Source organism: Castor canadensis, chromosome 10, assembly GCF_047511655.1.
Source record: "Castor canadensis chromosome 10, mCasCan1.hap1v2, whole genome shotgun sequence".
NCBI lineage: Eukaryota > Metazoa > Chordata > Mammalia > Rodentia > Castoridae > Castor > Castor canadensis.
The window spans coordinates 126,513,252-126,537,412 of NC_133395.1; the positions used below are offsets into that span (position 1 = coordinate 126,513,252).

The 24,161-nt window shown below is 39.2% G+C and overlaps 1 protein-coding gene across 4 annotated transcripts in view; it reads right to left on the minus strand.

The window, feature by feature from the left end:
- Positions 1 to 24,161, minus strand: part of Tafa4 (TAFA chemokine like family member 4) — a 180,431-nt gene that overhangs the window by 112,330 nt on the left and 43,940 nt on the right. The window lies entirely within an intron of this gene.

Here is a 24,161-nt window from a genome sequence, read left to right on the forward strand (position 1 = left end):
CTAACAAGTATTAATCAACATTAGCTTTTACTGTCATTATTACTGTAAATCATATTCCTTAGCTTGGGAAATACAGAAGAAAATAGGGCACAATGCATGTCTCAAATATAAAACTCTTTCACTGACTTAAATATTTGTTGAGCATCTACTATGTACCTGGTATCACTCAGGAATATAACTGGAAATTCTCTTTCTCAATGTGAAATAATAAAGAATAGAAAAATGAAAATATAGCAGGATGGCAGATAATTATGAATTTGATAAAGAATGATAAAGCAGTATATGGGAACTGAGAGTGATCTGGAGGGAGAGAAGATGCCTGAATAGAGACATTTAAGCAAAGTCCCCATGAAATGGGAAGGGTCCAGGCAGAAAGAGTATCCCAGGCAGAGGGGACACAAATCTGAGATGAAAATGTTCTCTGAAAAAGAGCAAAAATACCAATGAGGCTGAACACAGTGAACAAGAAGGAGAATGCTAGAAGGTGGTATCAGTGGTGTGGCAGGAGCTCAGGGTGAACATGGAGTTGGAGGTCTGAGCTTGACTAATGACTTTACTGTACAGGCCATGGGAAGCCACCGAGGGTTGTGAGCAGAGGAGCAACAAGGTCTGCTACCCTGAGAAAATACTAGATTGGTAGACATTTTTCTAATTGTCAAAATGCTGTGTATTTACTAGTTGCTCTTGTGAGTTCTCCGAATCCTTGTGGGCAGGTACCAAGTCATTCGATCCTTGGATTCTCATACAGTACACATGGTATTAAAACCTTACCAATAGATGAAAGATCTTAGCCTCTGGTGTGATTCACTTTTTGAGAAATCATTTCTAATATGTTCTTCTCTCTTTTTGTTATATGTGGGTTTTTAAGATGAGTTTCTTTCCCTAATTTTCAAAGAAACTTGACCAACCAGTCCATCTACACAAATGTCTACTTTCAATAACCTTAAGCTTTTCTGGAACACAATCTTGAAAAAAGGAATAAGAAGCATTCCACTGAGCTCTCCAAGAACTAATCATACCTGCCCAACAAAATACCTCTACATTTTCCCTGGAACTGCCTGGATACGTACCAGTTCATGCTCAGTTAACATATAATTCTAAATCTCCCAGTCCCAAACCCACAGTATGATAAAAATCCTAACAAGGGGTAGTTAAGCTGTCAGAGGCCAGACATTGACAATGATAAATAACAGACAACTGTATGAAAGCTGAGTAAGAAATAGAAGAATCTAAGTCACAAAAGATCTCTACTGGTTGTTCCTACAAACTCAACATTCAATATTGTTAAAGTAGTCAACACCAAAGAGTTCAACGATGCTCTGTATCTTCTGATTTACCAAAAAAGGAAATAGTGTAACAAAACATAGATTGATTTCTACACAAAAAAGTTAAAATCAGCAAAGTTTTGTCATATGATAGGAACTGTCTGATATATTCTTATACGCCAGACATAATGGGAAGAAATATAATGAAACCCAAAAAATTGTTAATACAGAATATATATCCTTAAAAACCAACTTTTCATTTAATGACATAAAATGTTATAAACGTTTTAACTCCATGTATTCGTAAAAAATGTACCATGCCTAATGTACTAAAAGAAGAAGGGTTACCATCAATGAAAGGCATACATATTGTAGAATACAGTGGTTATACATGAACATGAAACATAACTCATGAGACAAACTGATAAGGAGGAATAAAATGCTCAACAGTAAGTGGAATAGATGTCATTTACATTAAAAGACTGAGATTTCCATATGTACAAATATATGTATATAAATTCATAAAGATTGAGTAGATAAGAATACACTGGTAAATGCCTACCCAACATACTTTCTCTCCATCTTCCTAATTAACAGCAGCATAGCTTTTGCCAAAGTAGTCATGTGACCCTTTGATCATTTTGATCAATGAATATAAACAGATTTCAATGGGCAAGGAAAGCTATTGTTTTCCCGACAAAAAGGCCAGAGTCATGTCCCTGTTTTGCTTTGCTATTTCCTGTCTTTCCTGCTTAGAAAGCAGACAAGGTATCTAGATCTACGGCAGCCATCTTGCCAACATTAGGACACAAGCCTCAAACTGAGTTGGTAAACAGAGATCTCTGAACAGTTGTACCAATTCCCTTCAGACTATGTCTTCTAAGGGAACGTAAGCTGGCCTGGCTGAACTACTTAGTTGATATCATGCAGATGAAAATAATCTTAACTGATCAACACACCAAACTGAGAGCTGTGGCTACTCCTGAAAAGAAAACTCAGTAGAAGCAGGGCAGGCATGGTGGTACACATGTGTAATCCCAGCACTGAGGAGGCAGAATCAGGAAGATAGCAGGTTTGAGGTCTACCCAAAATACTCACCAGACTACCTAGTGAGACCCTATCTCAAAAAACCAAGGGGCTGGAGATCTATGTAGATCAGTAGTAGAATGCTCACCTAGCATGCATGAGGCCCTGGGTTTGATCCCCAGCACTGCGGGAAAGGAGAAAGCAAAGAAAATTAAGTGGAAGCAGAATGAGAAAGGAGAAATAGAAGATTCCAGGCAGCTTTATCTGTTTTACATATTCTGAAATAAGAATATTTGGTAGTTTGTCATGTTTTAATTACTAAAATAGAGGGAAATTTGGAATCGATGTCTAATATGACACAAAGGAATAAGACAAGACATTTTGGGAGACTTTCACATCACTCTCAAAAGATTAAGACGTTCCTAAACATGGCTACCTTGTCTGACTAGTCCCTTAGAAAAGACTTTCAGATCTTCCAGAAATTTCACTTGACCTACATTCTCAACCCAGTAGGTAGCATCCTGGCATAACAAACCTTATAACTTCCATAAGCTCCATATATATCCCCCTCACATGACCAACCCCACTAAAACAGTTACAGAAGGAGGAGCACACAAGGTGGGGAAACACACATTACAGGTGCCACATTCACTTCTCCCATCAATCGTCACAGACAAAGTCACTCTACCTAAGTAAGAACTTCCTCAATCCTACGGGGGGAATAACACCCTAATAATGCCTCGCTCATATATAGGGAGAATGCAACAAGAACTACAACACAGAAACAAGCCCCAAGGTGTGGAGGGGAAGGAAATGAACTCAGGGAGAAAACTGGAGCTTCAGTGACCTTGGGAGAGTCACAGGACCAAACTTTTGGGCTCCAGTGCAAACATGAGGCAATAACAAACCAGAACTCCAGGATCAAGGAGGAAATCCAATGGGACAATATTCATGATGGAGGATTGGCCCCTGTGCTTGTTAATGGTATTAAAATAATAACTACCATTAACTAAACTCATCATGTTAGTAATATTCTTCTAGGATTAAATTTAAATGTCTTGAGGATTCTGGTTATCTTTTATATGTCCAAAGTGTGGCAGTTGGATTCCTTTCCACAGTAGCATTTGATGGTCTCTGCCAATCTGCACAAACTCTCTAAACACTACCACATAGCATTTCTGAAGACACAGAGCTACATGGGTTGCAAACAGTATCTCAAGTCTAAAGGACAACAGTCTTTCCCATTAAAGCACCTTCATGGTTCATGGATTCCCTGAGCACACTGAGCACACATCAAACATTGCAAACATGGAAGAACAATGCCTGCACCCTAAGGTTTTGAGCTAATTTGGAAAAAGGATAAGCAGGAAATAAGGTTAGATGTCAGCTAATGAGCACCCATGGCTGGAATCACTCAGATAATCTTTTAATTGCCATCAAAATCATTTCAATTCACTGGAATTAAAAATGGCTTTTTAAAACTATGACTGCTTTACTAATTTATCATCACCTAAAAGTAAATTAAATAGCAATGAATCATGAGACATAAACACTCATTCTGTAGTTAAATGGTATTAGTTTTCCCTGAGTGTTACGGATCCTGAGATGCAAGTCCTCAGAAATAGCTTTCTGTACTAGCACTAAATAGCTCTGCAAGCTAACATCCTTTAAAAGAAAGGAAGATAGGGCGGGGAAAAATCTTATTAGCTAAATAAATGCAAAATATTAAGCTTTAGTTCTAGTTAAGAAGGACATGATAATTAGAGCAGGCAATTTATCTCCATCTCATCCATCACCCAGTAACTTAAATCTGACTTTTGATTCTCCATCTGCTTATCAAACACCAAACAGTACCTCCAATGAGATGCTGTCACTAATGAGTGATCTTGCTTTTCTTCCCTCTGCAGAACACGGGACCCAGCTCACCTTGTTAATCAGGGTGACAGTATCCCTGTCCCTGCAGCTGGAGCACAGAAACCACCACATTAAGTGATCTGATTCATATAAAAGAAGTAAGGCTCATTCACGAGTGAAACACGCCACGGAAATACTTGGAACCTTCATGTACACATGGTCCCCTCAAGGATATCAAAAACAGGACAGTGTGCATCAGCTTTCAAAACGTCCCTTTTGTAGTTACTAATGCTAAAATAGGAATTAACAACACTTATCACCCCAAGGCACCTGCTGTTTTAAAGATTGACTATGTGAAGTACAAATATCACTTCTCAGCTGATGGAAAAAGGAAGAGAAATTATCCTTCTGTAACAAGATAAAAATTACTTTTTGACTTAATATAATGGTCAGTGTGGTTCTGTGTGTGTCTGGGTTTAATGGATATTTATCCACTCAGCTGCAAGGGGAATCCTTACAACAAACATACCGGGTAGGCATAACTGCTGTCCCCATGTAACTGAGGAAACTAGTGTTCAGAAAGGTTAAATAACCCATGTAAGTCACACAACTAGCCTAGGCAGAACAAGCACTTCATACCCAATTTTGATTCCAGAGGACAAACTTTGAAGCACTGTGCTATAAAGTGACAAAGACACCTGAAACTTGGAATAAAATCTTCTTGTTATTTTTATCTTCAGTCAGTGCTCTCAAACTCAGTTGCTTATACTTCAAGGTCAAGGGGGTGGAAGGTTAACAAAAATGAGGAAAGCAGGTCTGTTGATGATACAGAGAACGAAAAAGACCCCATGGGGCGGGGGGAGCAGCCAGCACTCAGCTGCAGCAGCACTTATAAAACAGAAATAAAAACTCAGTGTTGCCAAAATCTAGGTGTTTTAAATGTGAAATCTTGTAACTTTTCAAGCAATGCAACCAATTCAAAAAACACTTAACTAAGTATGTTATATACATGTATGTAAATTAGCAACATGTTATATGCATATATGCAAATGTCACAACAGAACCCATCATGTTTACAATTAATACACAATAATAAAGATTTTTTTAAACCCACATTCATGGACATAATCTAGTCCCAACAAAATGCATCTGTAGGCCTAAATTACCCACGGTCCCTCCCATCTGAGCGCTCTGCTTCAAGCCATACCTTAAAGAAATTTTTGGTGGGAAGAAATATACCACTGACAATAAATAGTTGGTAATATTCACATTTTGTTGCAAATACCTGTTTCAGCAGCTGTGGAAAACTTGAATCCCCCAGTCCCCCAGAGACATTTAACTGGCTTCTTAATTCACGTCTTTAGCTGAAAATTTTTCTTTTGGTCAGGTAGAAAATGACCTTGCTGGTTCTATTTATTATTTAACAGAACTCAGTCTCAAAATCCCTGTCATAATCCATAATAAAATAGAGAGAGCAAAACTTAATCGGCTGTAAATGTACAGTAGTTAGCATTCACCGCAAAACGCTAGTAATATTTCCAGAATGCCATTTCTCTTCCTGGCCTTTTGACCAAGTTGGTTAATGGACTGAGACTCGGGAAATAATGGAAATAATTTAGGCTGAGAGCTTCCCAGCCATGCATCAACCTTGAAGTGAATTGCGTCCATATAGCCATAGCAGTGCCAAGACAAGCCCGTGGAACAGGCCTGGCAAGGAGTACCAACCAACCAGTGTGGACATGGGGCCCTCTCACCAAAGAAGGATCTAATATTTCAAACACACAGAGCCAAGACCCACAATCTATGTACCTAGCCTTAAGTTTTCTCAGGAGAATACTATAAAATTAAAAGTTTATACCGTATTTGTATGTATGACACTTGAGTCCTATGGCTTTGAAGAATTTTCTAAGAAATTCTGCAAGTTCACAAAACTTATCTAGCACTAAGTCCAGAACCTGATGTGCTAATTGCCTTTGCTAATTATTGGATTATGACCCTGAAACCAAGAGAAGCACAGAAATTATTCCCCAAAAAATTTCTTTCTTTCAAAGAAGAAATATCACACAGTTTCTAGAACTATTAAGTGGAATGGCCACTATGGTTGGCCATCTGTTAGCATTTTGTCACAGTAAATATGCATCCTCCCCAGGAGCACTCTCTCCTGTCCATACATCCCAGGGAAATTCCAGAATGGATTGATACAGGCAAGTGTATGTGGATAATTACCATGCTTGCTGTTCTCATCATTATTTGGGTGTGGTTTTGTATTGGGGTAATGCAAAGTCAAAGCCACCGACACACTCATTACTAAGGGAAAGAAGTTACCTGGGTAGAGTGTTCACTGTGGAATATTTTGCACCAACTGGAATTTTAATGCAATACCCACTCTCAGGAACTTTTTTGGGCAAACCCTCCTACTTGTACCTTGAAAAGGTGAGATGACAGGCCATGGAAATAATTCATTTTAGGAGAGAAATATCCGACTGTATGCAGTATTAGCTCATTAAGTTACTTTGCCAATAAAAAAAACTTCTATTGCCAGGCACCATGTGAACCAAAGAGGAGACAATTACATCTACCCTTTAGAAATGGCTACCCTTGAAGGGAGACAAATTCAGATGGTTTTCACACAGTGTGATAAAGGCCATGAAAGATATGCATGCCCATGTAGCAAAAGTGCCCAAGATGCCAGTTCTGCCACAGGAAACCACCATGGAAGGGAAGGAATGACCAGGCTATGGGTGCACCTCCGTGCCCTAGGAGAAAATGCCACAGCCCTGAGGTTTTCACTTAGTCACTTACTTCTCCAGCCACAAATGGAGAGCAAAGAGCAAGAGGATTCAGCAGAAAATCAAACCATCTGTGACAGGATGAATGTGAGTACTAGAGATTTTGTTTACTGGACATGATGTGGGTTGAGGAGATGCTACTCCAAATACTCCCCAAATTGCTCACGCACAAGCCACAAGTCCCCACACTGCAGTTTGCAGCACCTGGTTGCACATCTGCTCATGGTCATCACACTTTCCCTCTTCTCCTTATCCAGATAGGGGTTAAGCTTACCAATGTTGACACTGGAGGTCACGACACAGCAGCTTCCTAAGTGACCATCACATTACTTCCCAGTGAGGAAATTGTTCCAGGGATTCCACTACATGCCTGGGCCACCAATATATGGGACTTGCTAAAGGCCAGTAGGCTAGGCTATATTTGTAGTCACAGAAATTCATCTTTTTTATGCCATGGTGAAATCCACAAACTTCTCAGAACACATATTAGAGATGCAGATAATAAAATCTATAGGACTGCAAAGGAAATCAGTTACATTTAAAATACTCTAAGACAAGAATCTAAATAATTTGTAAATGATACTTATACGGGGGGGAGTGTAGATGTGTTACAATCAGTGCCAAACAGGCACATAGTAGCATGTGGTCCACATCCTGGTCCTGACAAGGATGTTCCTTTTTTACTCTAATTCACCAGCAATATTAATGCATTCTTTAGCACATTTCCAGGCTAGCAGATAACAGAGGATAGTCATAGAGAGAGACAGAGACACCAGCTCTGCCCTTTCAGAGGGAGCCAGAGCTACTTTTTTCAGTAGTGATGTGCACTACTCCATCTGCCACCCATGGCATATTCTGAGCCCCCAGCAGCAGGGTCAAGCAGGGTGAGGACCACTGTCAGAAACAAAGTCAAGTCATTTGCCTTCTTGGGGTAGGACCATCTGAGCCAACAGCCTTCTAATGAAACTACCACAAGCCACGACTACTGATCGGTTGCATCATGGCCTCAATAAACTTCAAAGACTAACAGAACCTTAGCCAAAGACCATTTAGCTAGAGGTTTCCCAGCAGAAAGGAGCAAGAAGACATCTTTCTAGTAAAAATAAAATTATAGCAGAGCTCCAATCAGACAGCAAATGCATTATTATACTCTTAGATTATAAAAATGCTTAAATGGCCAGACCATTGATAGGAAGTCAAAATTCCTTCTAAGTCAATTTGAATTTTTTCATCAAAATGCCATCGATACGTGCATGAAGAATGAGATACATACAGATGAGAGAGACATTTTAATCAGTTTAGTTGACGATCTAACCCAACATACATATGTGCACCTTTGAAGAACCACTCTACCCTTTGTGCTCCAAAATCTACATGCTGTGAACTTACATATTCACCTAACTTCTGTGTTTTACAGCTAGAGGAACTGGAGCTGAGAGAATAAGCAATTTATCATAGTAATTTCTCAGTCAACCCAATACAACTCTGGAAGAAAAGCCATTCTCCCAGCTTCCAGATGACATTCTTATTTTTCAGAACCACATAGACATGGTCTGTTTTAAATATTCTCACCTACAAAACTGTCTTCCTTCAGTGATTGCACCCTTACTTTAACTCACTAATTCAAACTAATTGAATATGGGACTACCAGTTTAACTTCTTAAAATGCCTAGCTCATTTTAAAATAAATCTATTATTATTTTCAAGTATTCTCAGTAACTTCACCTAGGAAACAAGAGGAAAATGTATTAATGAGCAAAATTTTACTTACTAAAAATGTAGTAAGTATATTATACACAAAAGTTAACTCAAAATCAATTGTAGACCTAAATGTAAAACCTAAATTTGAAAAACATCTTGAAGAAAACAGAAAAAAATCTTTGTGATCTTTGATTATGGGCAAATATTTCTTTTTTATGCTATGTACATTTTATCTTTTTTATTATTGTTGTACAGGTGGTACATTCTGACAGTTACAAAAGTTCTTACACTATATCATAGTTGAATTCACCCCCTCCATCATTCTCCTTTATTCACCCTCTCCCCCATTCCTGGAAGAGTTTCAACAGGTCTCATTTTTCCATTTACATACATGTGTACACAATATTGGCACCATATTCACCCTCCAACACACTTTCCTTACATCCTTCCCCCAGGTGGGCAAATATTTCTAAGACACCAAAACACAATACATAAAACAACAAACTGATAAATTAGACTTCACCAAAAAAAAAAAAAAAAAACTTTACTTTTTTTTATTTTTATTTTTTTATTATTCATATGTGCATACAATGTTTGGGTCATTTCTCCCCCCTGCCCCCACCCCCTCCCTTACCACCCGCTCCACCCCCTCCCTCTACCCCCTACTCCCTCGATACCCGGCAGAAACTATTTTGCCCTTATCTCTAATTTTGTTGAAGAGAGAGTATAAGCAATAATAGGAAGGAACAAGGGTTTTTGCTAGTTGAGATAAGGATAGCTATACAGGGAGTTGACTTGCATTGATTTCCTGTGCGTGTGTGTTACTTTCTAGGTTAATTCTTTTTAATCTAACCTTTTCTCTAGTTCCTGGTCCCCTTCTCCTATTAGCCTCAGTTGCTTTTAAGGTATCTGCTTTAGTTTCTCTGCATTAAGGGAAACAAATGCTAGCTAACTTTTTAGGTGTCTTACCTATCCTCACACCTCCCTTGTGTGCTCTTGCTTTTATCATGTGCTCAGAGTCCAATCCCCTTGTTGTGTTTGCCCTTGATCTAATGTCCACACGATTTTTGGTCTTTTGGGCCAGGCTAACCTCACTCAGAATGATGTTCTCCAATCCCATCCATTTACCAGCGAATGATAACATTTCATTCTTCTTCATGGCTGCATAAAATTCCATTGTGTATACATACCACATTTTCTTGATCCATTCGTCAGTAGTGGGGCATCTTGGCTGTTTCCATAACTTGGCTATTGTGAATAGTGCCTCAATAAACATGGGTGTGCAGGTGCCTCTGGAGTAACCTGTGTCACAGTCTTTTCGGTATATTCCCAGGAGTGGTATTGCTGGATCAAATGGTAGATCAATGTTTAGCATTTTAAGTAGCCTCCAAATTTTTTTCCAGAGTGGTTGTACTAGTTTACATTCCCACCAACAGTGTAAGAGGGTTCCTTTTTCCCCACATCCTCGCCAACACCTATTGTCAGTGGTGTTGCTAATGATGGCTATTCTAACAGGGGTGAGGTGGAATCTTAGTGTGGTTTTAATTTGCATTTCCTTTATTGCTAGAGATGGTGAGCATTTTTTCATGTGTTTTTTGGCCATCTGAATTTCTCTTTTTGAGAAAGTTCTGTTTAGTTCACTTGCCCATTTCTTTATTGGTTCATTAGTTTTGGGAGAATTTAGTTTTTTTAAGTTCCCTATATATTCTGGTTATCAGTGCTTTGTCTGATGTGTAGCTGGCATATATTTTCTTCCACTCTGTGGGTGGGCTCTTCAGTTTAGAGACCATTTCTTTTGATGAGCAGAAGATTTTTAGTTTTATGAAGTCCCATTTATCTAAGCTATCTCTTAGTTGTTGTGCTGCTGGGGTTTCATTGAGAAAGTTCTTACCTATACCTACTAACTCCAGAGTATTTTCTACTCTTTCCTGTATCAACTTTAGAGTTTGGGGTCTGATATTAAGATCCTAGACCATTTTGAGTTAATATTGGTATAGGGTGATATACATGGATCTAGCTTCAGTTTTTTGCAGACTGCTAACCAGTTTTCCCAGCAGTTTTTGTTGAAGAGGTTGCTTTTTCTCCATTGTATATTTTTAGCACCTTTGTCAAAGACAAGTTGGTTATAGTTGTGTGGCTTCATATCTGGGTCCTCTATTCTGTTCCATTGGTCTTCATGTCTGTTTTTGTGCCAGTACCATGCTGTTTTTATTGTTATTGCTTTGTAATATAGTTTGAAGTCAGGTATTGTGATACCTCCAGCATTGTTCTTTTGACTGAGTATTGCCTTGGCTATTCGTGGCCTCTTGTAAAACCTTTACTTTTTAAATGACATCATTAAGAGAATGAAAAGATAAGCCACACACTGGGAGAAAATATTTATAATTCAATTATCTGATAAAGGAATTGTACCAAGAATATATAAAGAGCTCTAAAACTCATTATTAAGAAAACCACCTAGAGCTGGGGATGTGTAACTCAAGAAGTAGAGTGCCTTCTGGTAAGCACAAGGCCCTGAGTTAAATCTCAATGCTACCACACATACAAAAAAAGAAAGAAAAGAAAAAACAGCACAACTAAACAAAAATGGGCAAAGAATTTGACTAGACTTCACAAAGGCGTATACACAGAAAGCAAATAACCAAATGAAAAGACACCCAATATTGTTAGTTGTTAGGAAAATACAAATTAAACCCAAAATGTGATATCCCTACACACTTAAAATTGCTAAAATTGAAGACACAGACCATACCTCGGGCTAGCAAGATTGTGAAGGAACTAGAATTCTCACACTGTTGGTCGGCACCATTCCAAATACTTTGGAAAACAGTTGGACAGGTTCTTAAAAAGTTAAACATACAGCTACCATATGAACCAGTCATTTCACTTCCTAACTCCTTACCCAAGAGAAGGAAAGCATAGGTCTGTATAAATACTTACACAAAGTGTTCATAACAGCTTTATTTATAATAACCAAAACTGAAAAATCTTCAAATGTCTATCAACAAGTGATTGAATAAACAATGTGTGGATATAATGGATTTTACTCAGCAACAAAGTGAGCTAATCTGTTAATTATTTCCTAATTAACAACTTTTTGTAATGAGCTATTAATACATACAGCAACATGCATGAATCATAAAACAATTATGCAGAAAAAAAACAGACTACAATGAATATATATTGTCTGATTCCTTAAACATAATTCTAGAAAATGTAGACTCATTTATCAGGGTATATACATACATTAAAACTTACCAAATTGTACTCTTTTAAATATGTGCAGTTTATTATGTTAGTTACATCTTAAACTATTAAAAGAAACATAATTAAAATTCAAATAAATGCATTAAGCCCCAGACATAGTATCAAATCCTTTTCTTTGTCTCATTTCACCTCACAAAAATACTTTGAGATTGGGGAGGTTGATACACCCATTTCCAGGAAAGATAACCTGAGACTCAAAGGGTGAAGTAACTTTGTCCAGGGTCAGAGATTTGATTTTGCAAAGACACAAGCATTATGATGTTAAGTTAAATAAATGTTTCCCAAAACACTTGGCAATGTTTAAGATAAATTCAAGAGTTAGTGGATAAATATATTTACACAGTTTGTTTGCTTAGCAAATCTGTTTTTGTAACACATGGGTAAATGTCAGCCCCATCATTTCAGGATCTTCACAAATTCTGAACTTAATAGGGTTCAAATTAAGGTTTCAGTGATTTGCAGAAACCCCTCAGTTCTGATGTGTCACGTACATAAGAGTCTGGAGTCAAGTTCATTAGAAAACAAATTCAAGATCAGTACAACATGAGTTAGTTCTAAGATAGGCGCTAATGACCCTTCTCCCACCTGGAGATGAAGCAACATGTTTGTTTCTTCAGGACACTCACGGACACACGGACACACAGATACACATGCATGTGCGCACATGCTCAATTTGGACAACCAAAATGTTGATCTAACTATTCTGTTAATGTTTCCAAAATCTAGGTGGTTTCCTAAAGCACACCAACTAGAAAAGTTATAAAGAGTGTTTGCTATCCTTTCTGTTTACATATGGTCATTATTTCCTTATAATATGTTTAGATAACAAGAGCTCAAACACAGACTCTCCCTAGCAGGAATTATTGTCCCCCACCCCATGCACACTTACTTGAAAGCCTATAAACTGGCCGCAGGACTGTAGAGGTGCAGAAAAGAAAATACTCCATGTTCATATGTTCCCTTCCCTAGCTCAAATCCAGCCAGGCATACAAAGCTCCTCTTGAAAGAAATGTCCTCTACCCTCCCTTACAAAATGCTTCCCAAATAACGGAAAATCTACCCAGAGAAAAATGAGACACTCCAAAGTCTTTAACTGTGTTTGACTAGGGGGTAACGAGGACAACACAGACCTTGACTTCGTACTCTTTCATGTACAAGAAAGGCCAAATTGCTCAAATCCCCTATGCCGCTGGATTGCTGGTGTTGGCATCCAGCCCTCAAGCGGGTTACTATGCAATGCCAGTGGTGACCTACAGAAAATCTCCTGCTGCAAACCACACTGTACATAATCATATCATGCCCATATTCTGTTTATTACTGAAACAAATTTCCCTATTGTTCCTACCTCTGCCTCTGGCACCCCAATACTCTCTCTCTCCAACAGGTTGGAAACAGCAAAAAAAAAAAAAAAAAAAAAGACAGGTTGGCTATAGCCAGCCCCTTAAACATAAGCATTGATAGCACTAGGAGTTAAATTGTTTTTAACTATTGTAAATACAGTCCTCCCACAACCATAAATCTTTTTTTAAATGTGTTATTAAATGTCTCCCTCAGTAACACTATTTTTAGCATACTATTCAGACCACCATATGGCCCAAATTTTTTTTTTCCTTTTTCTTTTATTATTCATATGTGCATACAAGGCTTGGTTCATTTCTCCCCCCTGCCCCCACCCCCTCCCTTACCACCCACTCCGCCCCCTCCCTCTCCCTCCCCCAATACCCAGCAGAAACTATTTTGCCCTTATTTCTAATTTTGTTGAAGAGAGAGTATAAGCAATAACAGGAAGGAACAAGGGTTTTTGCTGGTTGAGATAAGGATAGCTATACAGGGTATTGACTCACATTGATTTCCTGTGCGTGGGTGTTACTTTCTAGGTTAATTCTTCTTGAACTAACCTTTTCTCTAGTACCTGTTCCCCTTTTCCTATTGGCCTCAGTTGCTTTTAAGGTATCTGCTTTAGTTTCTCTGCGTTGAGGGCAACAAATGCTAGCTAGTTTTTTAGGTGTCTTACCTATCCTCACCCCTCCCTTGTGTGCTCTCGCTTTTATCATGTGCTCATAGTCCAATCCCCTTGTTGTGTTTACCCTTGATCTAATGTCCACATATGAGGGAGAACATACGATTTTTGGTCTTTTGTGGCCCAAAATATTTAAAACATTCAAGCAACACCTAGGAAAACACAAAACCTCATTTTCCTTCCTGCCCATCTCTACCCTTCCTGTTTCCTTTTACTGATGATCTTACTTTCCTTATGTGGAACAAAAGATTCTGATTTCTTTGCATAGCTCTGACATGCAGATGAGATATTGACCCATGGCTTTTGAAACCCCAAATCGTAGCTTTGTTTAGATGAGTTTAAAGGCATGCCTTGAAAAGAGAAAGAAGAGGTTTCATCTCAGGATAAGATGACTCTTCTAACTATCCCGAGAACCCTTCAAAGACTGCAGCCTGTTCTCCCTTAGAAACTGAATAAGGAGAGAGAGAGAAAGCCCAGCCCAGTAGGATGATTGGAAAGCCCACTTAGGAAGGCACTGCAACACCCTCCTCCTGTGAGGTGACAGTCCTTCCTTCCCAAGGAAAAGGCTGTAAAGCTTGCTCACTTGGCGGGCATTTGGACTTAAATTTGCAGTTGAAGAGATGAAAAGAAGGTGAATATTAACACACCCTAGGATCCATTCCTTTCCTTTCTTATTAAATGTCAAGGTTATGATGGGTCCATCAAGATGGTACTGGAGAAAAATAATGTAGAATACAAGGTAGGTCAACACAATCTTATGAAAGAGGCTTTCAGCACCAGTGAGTGGCCATGCCAGTGCAAAACAAGTGAGGACTTTTACAGACCTTCTGAAGACATGGAGATGGAGGTCACCTTTGTAGTGGGAAATCTTCCTCTCTAAAGGCTAACCATGGCATGGTACCACCGAAATAGAGATTCATCACCACTGGGGTCATATGGTATCTTGAAAAGAGCAAGAGTTGAACTTTCATTGCTTTTTTTCTTCTCAATCTGTGGTTCTTATCTTTGGCTACAGGTCAGAATAGTGACCAACACAGCTAAATGAAACAGTGCCCTGGGCTCCACCTTGCAAGGCTGAGATGCAATGCAACCATGGCCTGGCCTCTGTGTTTTCCAGTGTGAAGATCCCCCAGAGGAAAATGAAGTGAGGACCATGGCATGGATGTTTTTTCTTCATTGTCAAAACACAGTCTTTCTAAACTCCCACCATTCTTTCTTTTTCTTTTACTCTCTCTCCATAACAAAGTAGCTGCTATGGAGGTGCCCTTATAGGAACACATCTACATGCTTAACAAGCAGCCATCCATGGGAGTAGAACAGAAAGAAGAAGAAAAGAAAAAAGGAAGGGAGGGAGGGTTGGTGGAAGAAATAAAAATACAAGTGTATCATCACATTTCACTCCACTGGGCAAATGCCCAACAATGATCAAAATGTTTTCTGTTACGCAGGAAGCAGAGATTAGAATTGTGGTTCCAGGCCAGCCCAGGCCCATCTCAACAGATAAAAGCTGGGTGTAGTGACACACGCCTGTCATTCTCAGTGACTGAGAAGCATAAAACAGGAAGGCCTGGGCAAAAAGTGAGACCCTATCTCCAAAATAAGAAGAACAAAAACGCCTGGAGACGTGACTCAAGCTGTAGAGTGCCTGCCTAGCAAATGCAAAGTCCTCAGTTCAAACTCCAGTATTGCCAAAAGAATAAATTAAAAATAAGCTTTCTGGTGGATAACTTTTAGACTTAATGGTTAACATTCTCTTCTCTCTCTCTCTCTCTCTTCCCTTTCTTCATTATTTTGCCACTTCTCTTTCCCTAAGCATACATTCAGAGAATGATCACATAGCTCATCAGAATATAGAACTGCTTCCACCACACACACTTTTTTACGAAGTTAAAGCTTATATACCTGGCACTTTTCCTAAACTTAACAGTCATTTCCAAACAAAAGAAAAGAAAAGAAGGAAGAGGAGGAAGAACTAAATAAAACATAAAAAGAAATTAGGTGAAATAAAGGGAGACAAAAGAGAGTACTGTCTGACCAATGAAAATACAAATATCCCATAATTCTAGTATTCAAGAATGCAACATTAAGATTCAATTCATTAGCTTCTGTTATTTATTATAGGAGGTTCTGACCACATCTGGCTATTGAGTACATAAAACATGACAAGGCCATATGTTTACATATAATAATTGGAATGTATGGGCTTAAATAAAACATAGTAGTAAAATTCATTCCACCTGTTTCTTTTTTAGTCTTTTTAACAAGGCTATAGAACATTCAAAATTATGTATGCTGCTGTTTGGCTATCCTAAGCCTCGCCTGCCCCCTAGTGTCAAAACGTAGGCAATAAAGCAAAATTATTTTTCAAAATCTGCATACAATTTGTTTTAGTCCACAAAGTAAAAATAGCAGCTTATACAACCACAGCTTTATCATTGCTAAACTTAATACAGTATAATTAAGCCTCACAAAAAAAAACCCTCCTACAATAGTAGAAGTTGTGCTTCTCACTCAACTGTTTTTGTTGAAAATGTTGCTGGGAAAAGTGGTTATCTGCCTGCAGAAAACTGAAACCAGATCCATGCCTGTCATCCTGTATCAAGTCAAAGTGGATTAAGGACCTTAATATCAGACCCAAAACTCTGAAGTTAGTATAGGAAAGAGCAGGGAATACTCTGGAAGCAACAGGTATAGGCAAGGACTTCCTCAATAGAACTCCAGCAGCCCAGCAACTAAGAGAAAGGATGGACAAATAGACTACATAAAATTAAAAAGCTTCTGCACAACAAAACAAATGGTCTCTAAGCTGAAGAGACCACCTACAGAGTGGGAGAAAATATTCACTGGCTATACATCAGACTGATAACCAAGACTGATAATCAGAATATACAGGAGCTCAAAAAACTAAACTCCCAAAAATCAATGAACCAATAAAGAAATGGGCAACTGAACTAAACAGAACTTTTTCTTTTTTTATTATTATTATTCATATGTGCATACAATGCTTGGGTCATTTCTCCCCCCTGCCCCCACCCCCTCCCTTACCACCACCCCGCCCCCTCCCCCTCACCCCCTCAATACCCGGCAGAAACTATTTTGCCCCTATCTCTAATTTTGTTGAAGAGAGAGTATAAGCAATAATAGGAAGGAACAAGCGTTTTTCCTAGTTGAGATAAGGATAGCTATACAGGGAGTTGACTCACATTAATTTCCTGTGCGTGTGTGTTACCTTCTAGGTTAATTCTTCTTGATCTAACCTTTTCTCTAGTTCCTGGTCCCCTTCTCCTATTGGCCTCAGTAAACAGAACTTTTTCAAAGGAAGAAATCCAAATGGCAAAAAAATACATGAAAAAATGCTCACCATGCCTGGCTATAAAGGAAATGCAAGTCAAAACCACACTAAGATTCCACCTCACTCCTGTTAGAATAGCTATCATCAAAAACACCAAAAACAAATGTTGGCGAGGATGCAGGGGGAAAAGGAACCCTCATACACTGCTGGTGGAAATGTAAGCTAGTACAACCACTCTGGAAAGCAATATGGAGGCTTCTTAAAAAAACTAAACATAGATCTGCCATATGATCCAGCAAAAATCACTCCTAGGGATATACCCAAAGGAATGGCGACTGAGGTTATTACAAAGGCACCTGCATACCCATGTTTATTGCGGCACTATTCACAATAGCCAAATATGGAAACAGCCAAGATGCCTGACTACTGATGAATAGATTAAGAAAATGTGGTATTTATACACAATGGAATTTTACTCAGCCACAAAGAACAATGGAATTTTGTCATTCACAAGTAAATGGATGGAACTGGAGAACATCATCTTAAGCAAAGTTAGCCAGGCTCAGGAGTCCACAAATTGTATGTTCTCCCTCATATGCAGATTATAGACCTAAAACAAATGCAGTAATATTATTGGACATGGGTCACACGCTAAGGGAAAATGCCCACGGGAGAAATAGGGGGGAAAAAGGAAGCCTAACACTAGAAAGTGTCTGATGTGCCCACTGTAGAGGAGAGAATATAGTCATCTTAAACTGACAGAGGCCACTATGGGAAGGTGACCAGGAAATAGTGAAGAGGTCTTCACTATTGCGGGTTGTAATACACTTGTGCATGGAAGCAATGCTAGGAATCTCTCTGTATAGATATCTTTATCTCAAGCTAGCAAAAACACTACGCCTTTCTTATTATCTCTTATGTTTTCTCTTCAACAAAATCGGAGAACAAAAGGGCCTTCTGCCCTCTTGCAAGGGGGTGGGAAGAAGAGGGAGGGGGTGGGGAGGAAGGGAGGGCAGAGGGGAGAGATGGCCCAAACAATGTATGCACATATGAGTAAACAATTTTTAAAAATTGTTATTGTTGAAAGAAACAGGTTCATCATAAAAAGTTAGAGCTGTCAATCCAATCAAGAGTATCCACATGGTGACAGGGTACAGAAATGTACAACTAGTCTTCAAAGAATTCATCCTACGTTATAAATGATAGAAGACACCAAAACATGTAAAAAACAAAAAAAAAACACCAAAAGCATACACATTCTGTGTTATCATTTATAATAAAGAAAACCTAAGTTTCCGTAAATTTGAACACTGCAAAACCTCAATGAAATGGACTACATTCAGAAAGGAAAGGCAGCTCTCAATACGGCTGCCTGGCATTTATTGGACACTTACTAGGCAAATACAGTTTTCAGAACTTTCAGACATCAGCTAGCTGACTCCCACTACCACTCTGTGAAGATCATTCTTATTCCCTCCTTGGTCCCCATTTGACAGATGAAAACACTGAGTCCCAAAGAGGTTTCAGAAGTCACCCAAATACAAAAGAAGACTGGAAGTGAACCTGAAGTTCCTGCTGCCTACTGTGCCATGTGTAACAAAACACTTTGTCCCTGACCAAGCATCTGTGGGCATCCATGAAACTATGGCCAGCTAATCTGTGAGCTCACAAGTAGAGTCACATCACAGACCTTCCACAGTTCTCCACACATCCAGCTCGGGATCAGCCACCACCTCCTCCATAGCAGATGTCACTCAGGGTCACCAGAAAAGAGTTTTTGGCACATCTGGGTCATTCTGTTCCCTAGTTTAGTGAAGCCCTTTTCTCCTTTCTTAAGTATGAGCTGAAAGCTCGGTGTTCATAAAACAACTCTCTTCTTTCTCATCAGCTTTTAAGACAATGAGAAGTCAGCCTTTCTCCCTGTAGATCACAAAGCTTTCTGACAACCCAGATTGCAGCTCCCCAGCCATCCCCACAGCATTCAGCCACTCCTAGAATGTGCAGATTTTTTTTTCAGGCTCCTTCTTATCTGTTTGCCCCTCACTGAAAACAGCTTCCATTTATCGAAAGCTAGTCCCTTCCCCCACCTTTTCTTTTCTAGTCATCCCAATAACCCCACTTAAGGTAGTCATATGCTTCTTTTCATTTTACAGACAATAACAGGTTCAGAGAAGTTAAGTGGTCACACAGCCAGGATGTAGCAGAACCAGAACTACATTTGACTCCGGACTCACAGCACTTGATTTCATTTCAGGGCCTTTACACTTACACCAAGTATGTTAAATAGTCTCTAATCACCACAGAATTTGGTGAAACAGCCCAGTCCAGGACATCCTTAGAGCTCTCAGGAGAAATGGAACTATTCAGATGAACCTGTAAATAAACATCCCCCATCAGAAAAGTAGCTCCATCAAAAAGTAGCTGTATCAGTCTTTAAAGGGAAAAATCTACATTGTTAAGGTGTTCAAATATTCCCAGGGATAAATCTCAAGGGAGTATCAGGGTGCTTTATGGCCCAATATCATCATGTGTACAAAGGATGACACTTTCAAAAAGATTCCCTAAACAGTTAAATCCATATGACACTGGAGTTTCTCAAACTGCCTTCAGAGAGACAGTCTTCCATGGCACTATGTTTGCTGCCCTCTTGTGGAGAAACTATGGTACTTAAAGGTTAAAAAAAAAAAGTGCAAATTGGTGGTTAAGAAATAACCACCTGGTTTCCTTTTAAGAGAATCATCTCTGCCAATTGACCTCTTTATCTTTTCCTAGCCCCTTTGCCTATTCCATAGCTTGGAAGACCTACATGTGTTTGCTTGCTTAATCAGTATGACTACCAGAATCCTAAAACAAAAAAAGTGGCCTTTCGTGTTTTATAACTTTTTTTTTCTTTTATTATTCATATGTGCATACAATTCTTGGGCCATTTCTCCCCCCTGCCCTCACCCCCTCCCTTACCACCCACTCCACCCCCTCCCTCTCCCCCCCACCCCCTCAATACCCAGCAGAAACTATTTTGCCCTTATTTCTAATTTTGTTGAAGAGAGAGTATAAGCAATAATAGGAAGGAACAAGGGTTTTGCTGGTTGAGATAAGGATAGCTATACAGGGCATTGACTCACATTGATTTCCTGTGCGTGGGTGTTACCTTCTAGGTTAATTCTTTTTGATCTAACCTTTTCTCTAGTTCCTGTTCCCCTTTTCCTATTGGCCTCAGTTGCTTTTAAGGTATCTGCTTTAGTTTCTCTGCGTTAAGGGCAACAAATGCTAGCTAGTTTTTTAGTATTTTAATTTCTTAAAAATACTACTTCTACACTCTGTGGAAGTTTATCAGTGCTGTGTGCCTTAAGCAAATATTTCTACCAGCCATTCTTAGAAAATTATGGCTTTTTTTTTATGCTTCCACTAAAACTGAATTTTCAATCTAAAACTTACACCTTCACCACTTCTCAAAATTGGTGGTAGATTCCTACTGCTTCCTCTCCTATCTCCTTAGTTACACCCAACAGTCAACAAGCCACTCTCCTAATTCAAGCCATTAAACGCCCCCAACAAACTCCTAACCAGAGCTCCCTAGGCTACAGCTTCACTCACTGGCCCCACGGACAGTGCGGACCCTTTGTGGATACTTGTACCCAGGCTTCTGCAGTTCACTGTCGGCAGCTCATTCCAGCTGTCAGGCTGCCTGAGCTCCATCCACAGTGGCGTGAAGCTCTGACTAGACTTTCCCAGCATCACAGCATTCAGCCCCCACCATTCTGATCCCCAAGATTTCCAACAGCTGAGCGCTATGCTAGGAAGAAAATGCTGCATAGCCACTGCAAGTATCAGGGACTTTCTTCATTTCCTGATGGTTACTAGAGAAAATCTGTATCATAAAGTGAGAGCAGTGGGAGGGGGAGAAGCAGGGAAGAGCAAGGGCAAGAGTGCTCCAAATTCTCCGGAGTCCTCAACTTACAAAGAGCCTTCACAAATCAAGTTAATCATGAACACAGCCAAAATGGATGAGGGATAAAAATGGTTCAAAGAAAATCAGGTACCTAGCCAATCCATACACCTAGAGAATTTTTGGTCACAAAGACAGATGCAAGTCAAAACAATCAGACAGCAGTTTCTATAATGTTATTAGTAAAAACAGTGTATGAAAAAGTAGGGACCATCATTCCTATTACTGTGGGTGGAAGTACACATAAGCCCAAAAGTTCTAGAGGACACTGTGGCACTCTGAAAATGGACAGTGCACCATGCCAGAAGTGCAGGATGCTCAGAAAATTTCATGTTCTCTTTTTCCTGGGTCCCCAGCTAGAGTATGTGTCCCAGCCTCCTGTGCAGTCAGGTGTGGTCATGTGACTAGGTCCTAGCCAATGGCAGGACAGTGCAAGCAATGCCACCCACACCCAAGCCCACCTGATTACCAGCTCCCAGGCAAACCCATCCATATTTGCTGCCCATCACAGCTGGGTGGAATGGAGACCATGCCAGAGCAACCTTGAAAGCCAATTTTGAAAATGATTGTAGAGGAAGATCATCCAGCTGATATATTTACCCATCCAGCATTCATGAGTCAATAGTTGATCTGTTTGGTCTATTTGTTCTAGCAATTAATCTGCTCTCACTAACACATTTTCATGCACTAACTCAGCCACTTCAAAAGACAGAATTCTTCTAAAATGAGGACATACATCCTTGTGCAAGTCTGATAACAAGTACCTAACCAAAATTTGGAGTGACCAAATAACATATGGTACATACATACAGTAGAGGGCCTTGCAGTATAAAAAGATTATAGAGATCTCTAAGTAACCAATGAAAAGACCTCTTAAATCTATTGTTAAATAAGGAACAAGGGAGCCAGTTACAAAATAGAAAACATAGTGATACATATGTTTACATATGCATATATGATATGATACACATATGATACATATGTGTACATATGTACAGACATACACATTTTTTCTAGAAGACTATCCAACAAGAAGTTAAGAGGATATATCTTTCACACCTGACTATATTATTTGGAACTTTTACCCACAACATTATAGGCATCAGGACACAGCTCAAGAGACCTACAGAGGAGCAAGTCGGAACAGGAAGGTTCAGGAGACTTCACTCAGCAAGTAAAGACTAGACTCAGCTGCAGGAGACTAGAAAGGCTGACCTCCACTGTGGAGGTCCTCACTGTCAGGCCAGGAGCACTTATAAAAGATGGCTATCCAAGCAGCACACAGTCTCAGTCAGAAAACAGACTCCTCTGTAGGCAGAAATCAGTTTCTGATTCCTTTGATGGTTGGAAAATGTACAGTGATAGGAACTTAAATTCCTAAAATGGAGGAGGAGGAATCCCCAACAGGCAAAGAGAAACCAAAAACTAGAGAGCATGTCCTGAGAATCAAAAGGAAATCTCTACAAATTCTAGGACATGTCATTTCTTTAGCAGGACTGGCCAAGTCTTTGCTCAGACCCCTCACCTGCTGTGGAATGCAAAACTTCTGCAGATATGGAAGCTCCTGTCTGTCCTTTACGAGTACACAGCTCCAATTTTATTTAGATGTAGTCACTGAATTCTGACTTTCCCCAATCCGGAACATTACGCACAAAACAGGGATTGCCACACAGATAAAAAATGGAAAGTTCAGTTGTATTCTGTCTCCTTCAAGTTTTAATCATTTCTCAACATAACCCTCCTCTAGCCTGGTTCCTGGAAATCTAGAAATCTGGTGTTGATAGCAGACTCCACTGCAGTGATGTGCCAAGTGATCAACCTGACACACAAACTCTACTTCAGAAGAGAATTATGTATTAAACAGATAAAACTAATGACTTTAAACAATCTGTCCTCCTGAACAAACCCATTAAAAGACACAGGGCATAATAACCGGCTAGCCATGGGCACTCCAAGCAGTCAAACAGCATTGATTTTATGCTGATTCCTTGAAATTTCAATCATTATTTTTCTCATTTTCTCTAAACTGTCACTTGAGAAGGGAAAATTGAGTTGTGAAAGATTTAAGAGATTATCTTAAGCCTAAAATTACAGCCAGCCTTCATATATAAGAGTATGGGAGTTGGAGGCAAGACAAGCCATCTACCTGGGAGTAGGGCTCTCATGAACTGTTCCACACACAAAGGTCTTTTGGAAAGAGGATTTACACTTTAACATGGACATAATTTAGGGTTCACACTTCACTCTTTACCCAAGTGGTCAAAACATTTCTGGCACCATCACACATCCAGTTATCACAGAGGAATCAGTAATGATTTGGACAAGTCCAGTGACAAAGAGAAATTACTCAGGAAGACACAACTCACTGGGGAGTTTCCAAGTCTGGGTCACCTTAAAGATATAACAAGGAAAGGGGAAGGAGAAGATACAATTATCACACACACACACACGTTCTTAGCTAATGGTTTTTAGTCTCTTCTTTAAAACTAAGTAATAAGCAATCCATCTGGGTACTGTAGGTCCCGGTTGTACTCCCAGCTACTTGGAAAGCTCAGGCAGAAGGATCACTTGAAATTAGGAGTTCAAGACCAGCCTGGGCAACATAGCATATAGCAATATTTTTAAAACAACATATTTCAAAAATATTTTAATATTTAATTAATTTAAATTATTTAAAACTTAAATATTAAAATATTTTTTAAAACAATAATGCAGACAGGAATTTCATTGGAAATTACCAGAATGACTGTCTCTAAAACTTTACACACATTCCATTGTAAGTCCCATGAAAAAGTTAGCATTCTTCTTTTTTGATGTTTTTACTAAATCATGTTAATCATTCAGCATCTTTTCTCCACATATCTCAAAACAGTCTTGAATTACCCAAAAGTTCCTTTAAGTATGCCTCTGTATTAACTGAGGTTCATCAAAAAATATTTCTCCTTCTAAGGAAGGTACAGAGTAGACATGTGTGCTTATCCACACACAATGTACTACTGGT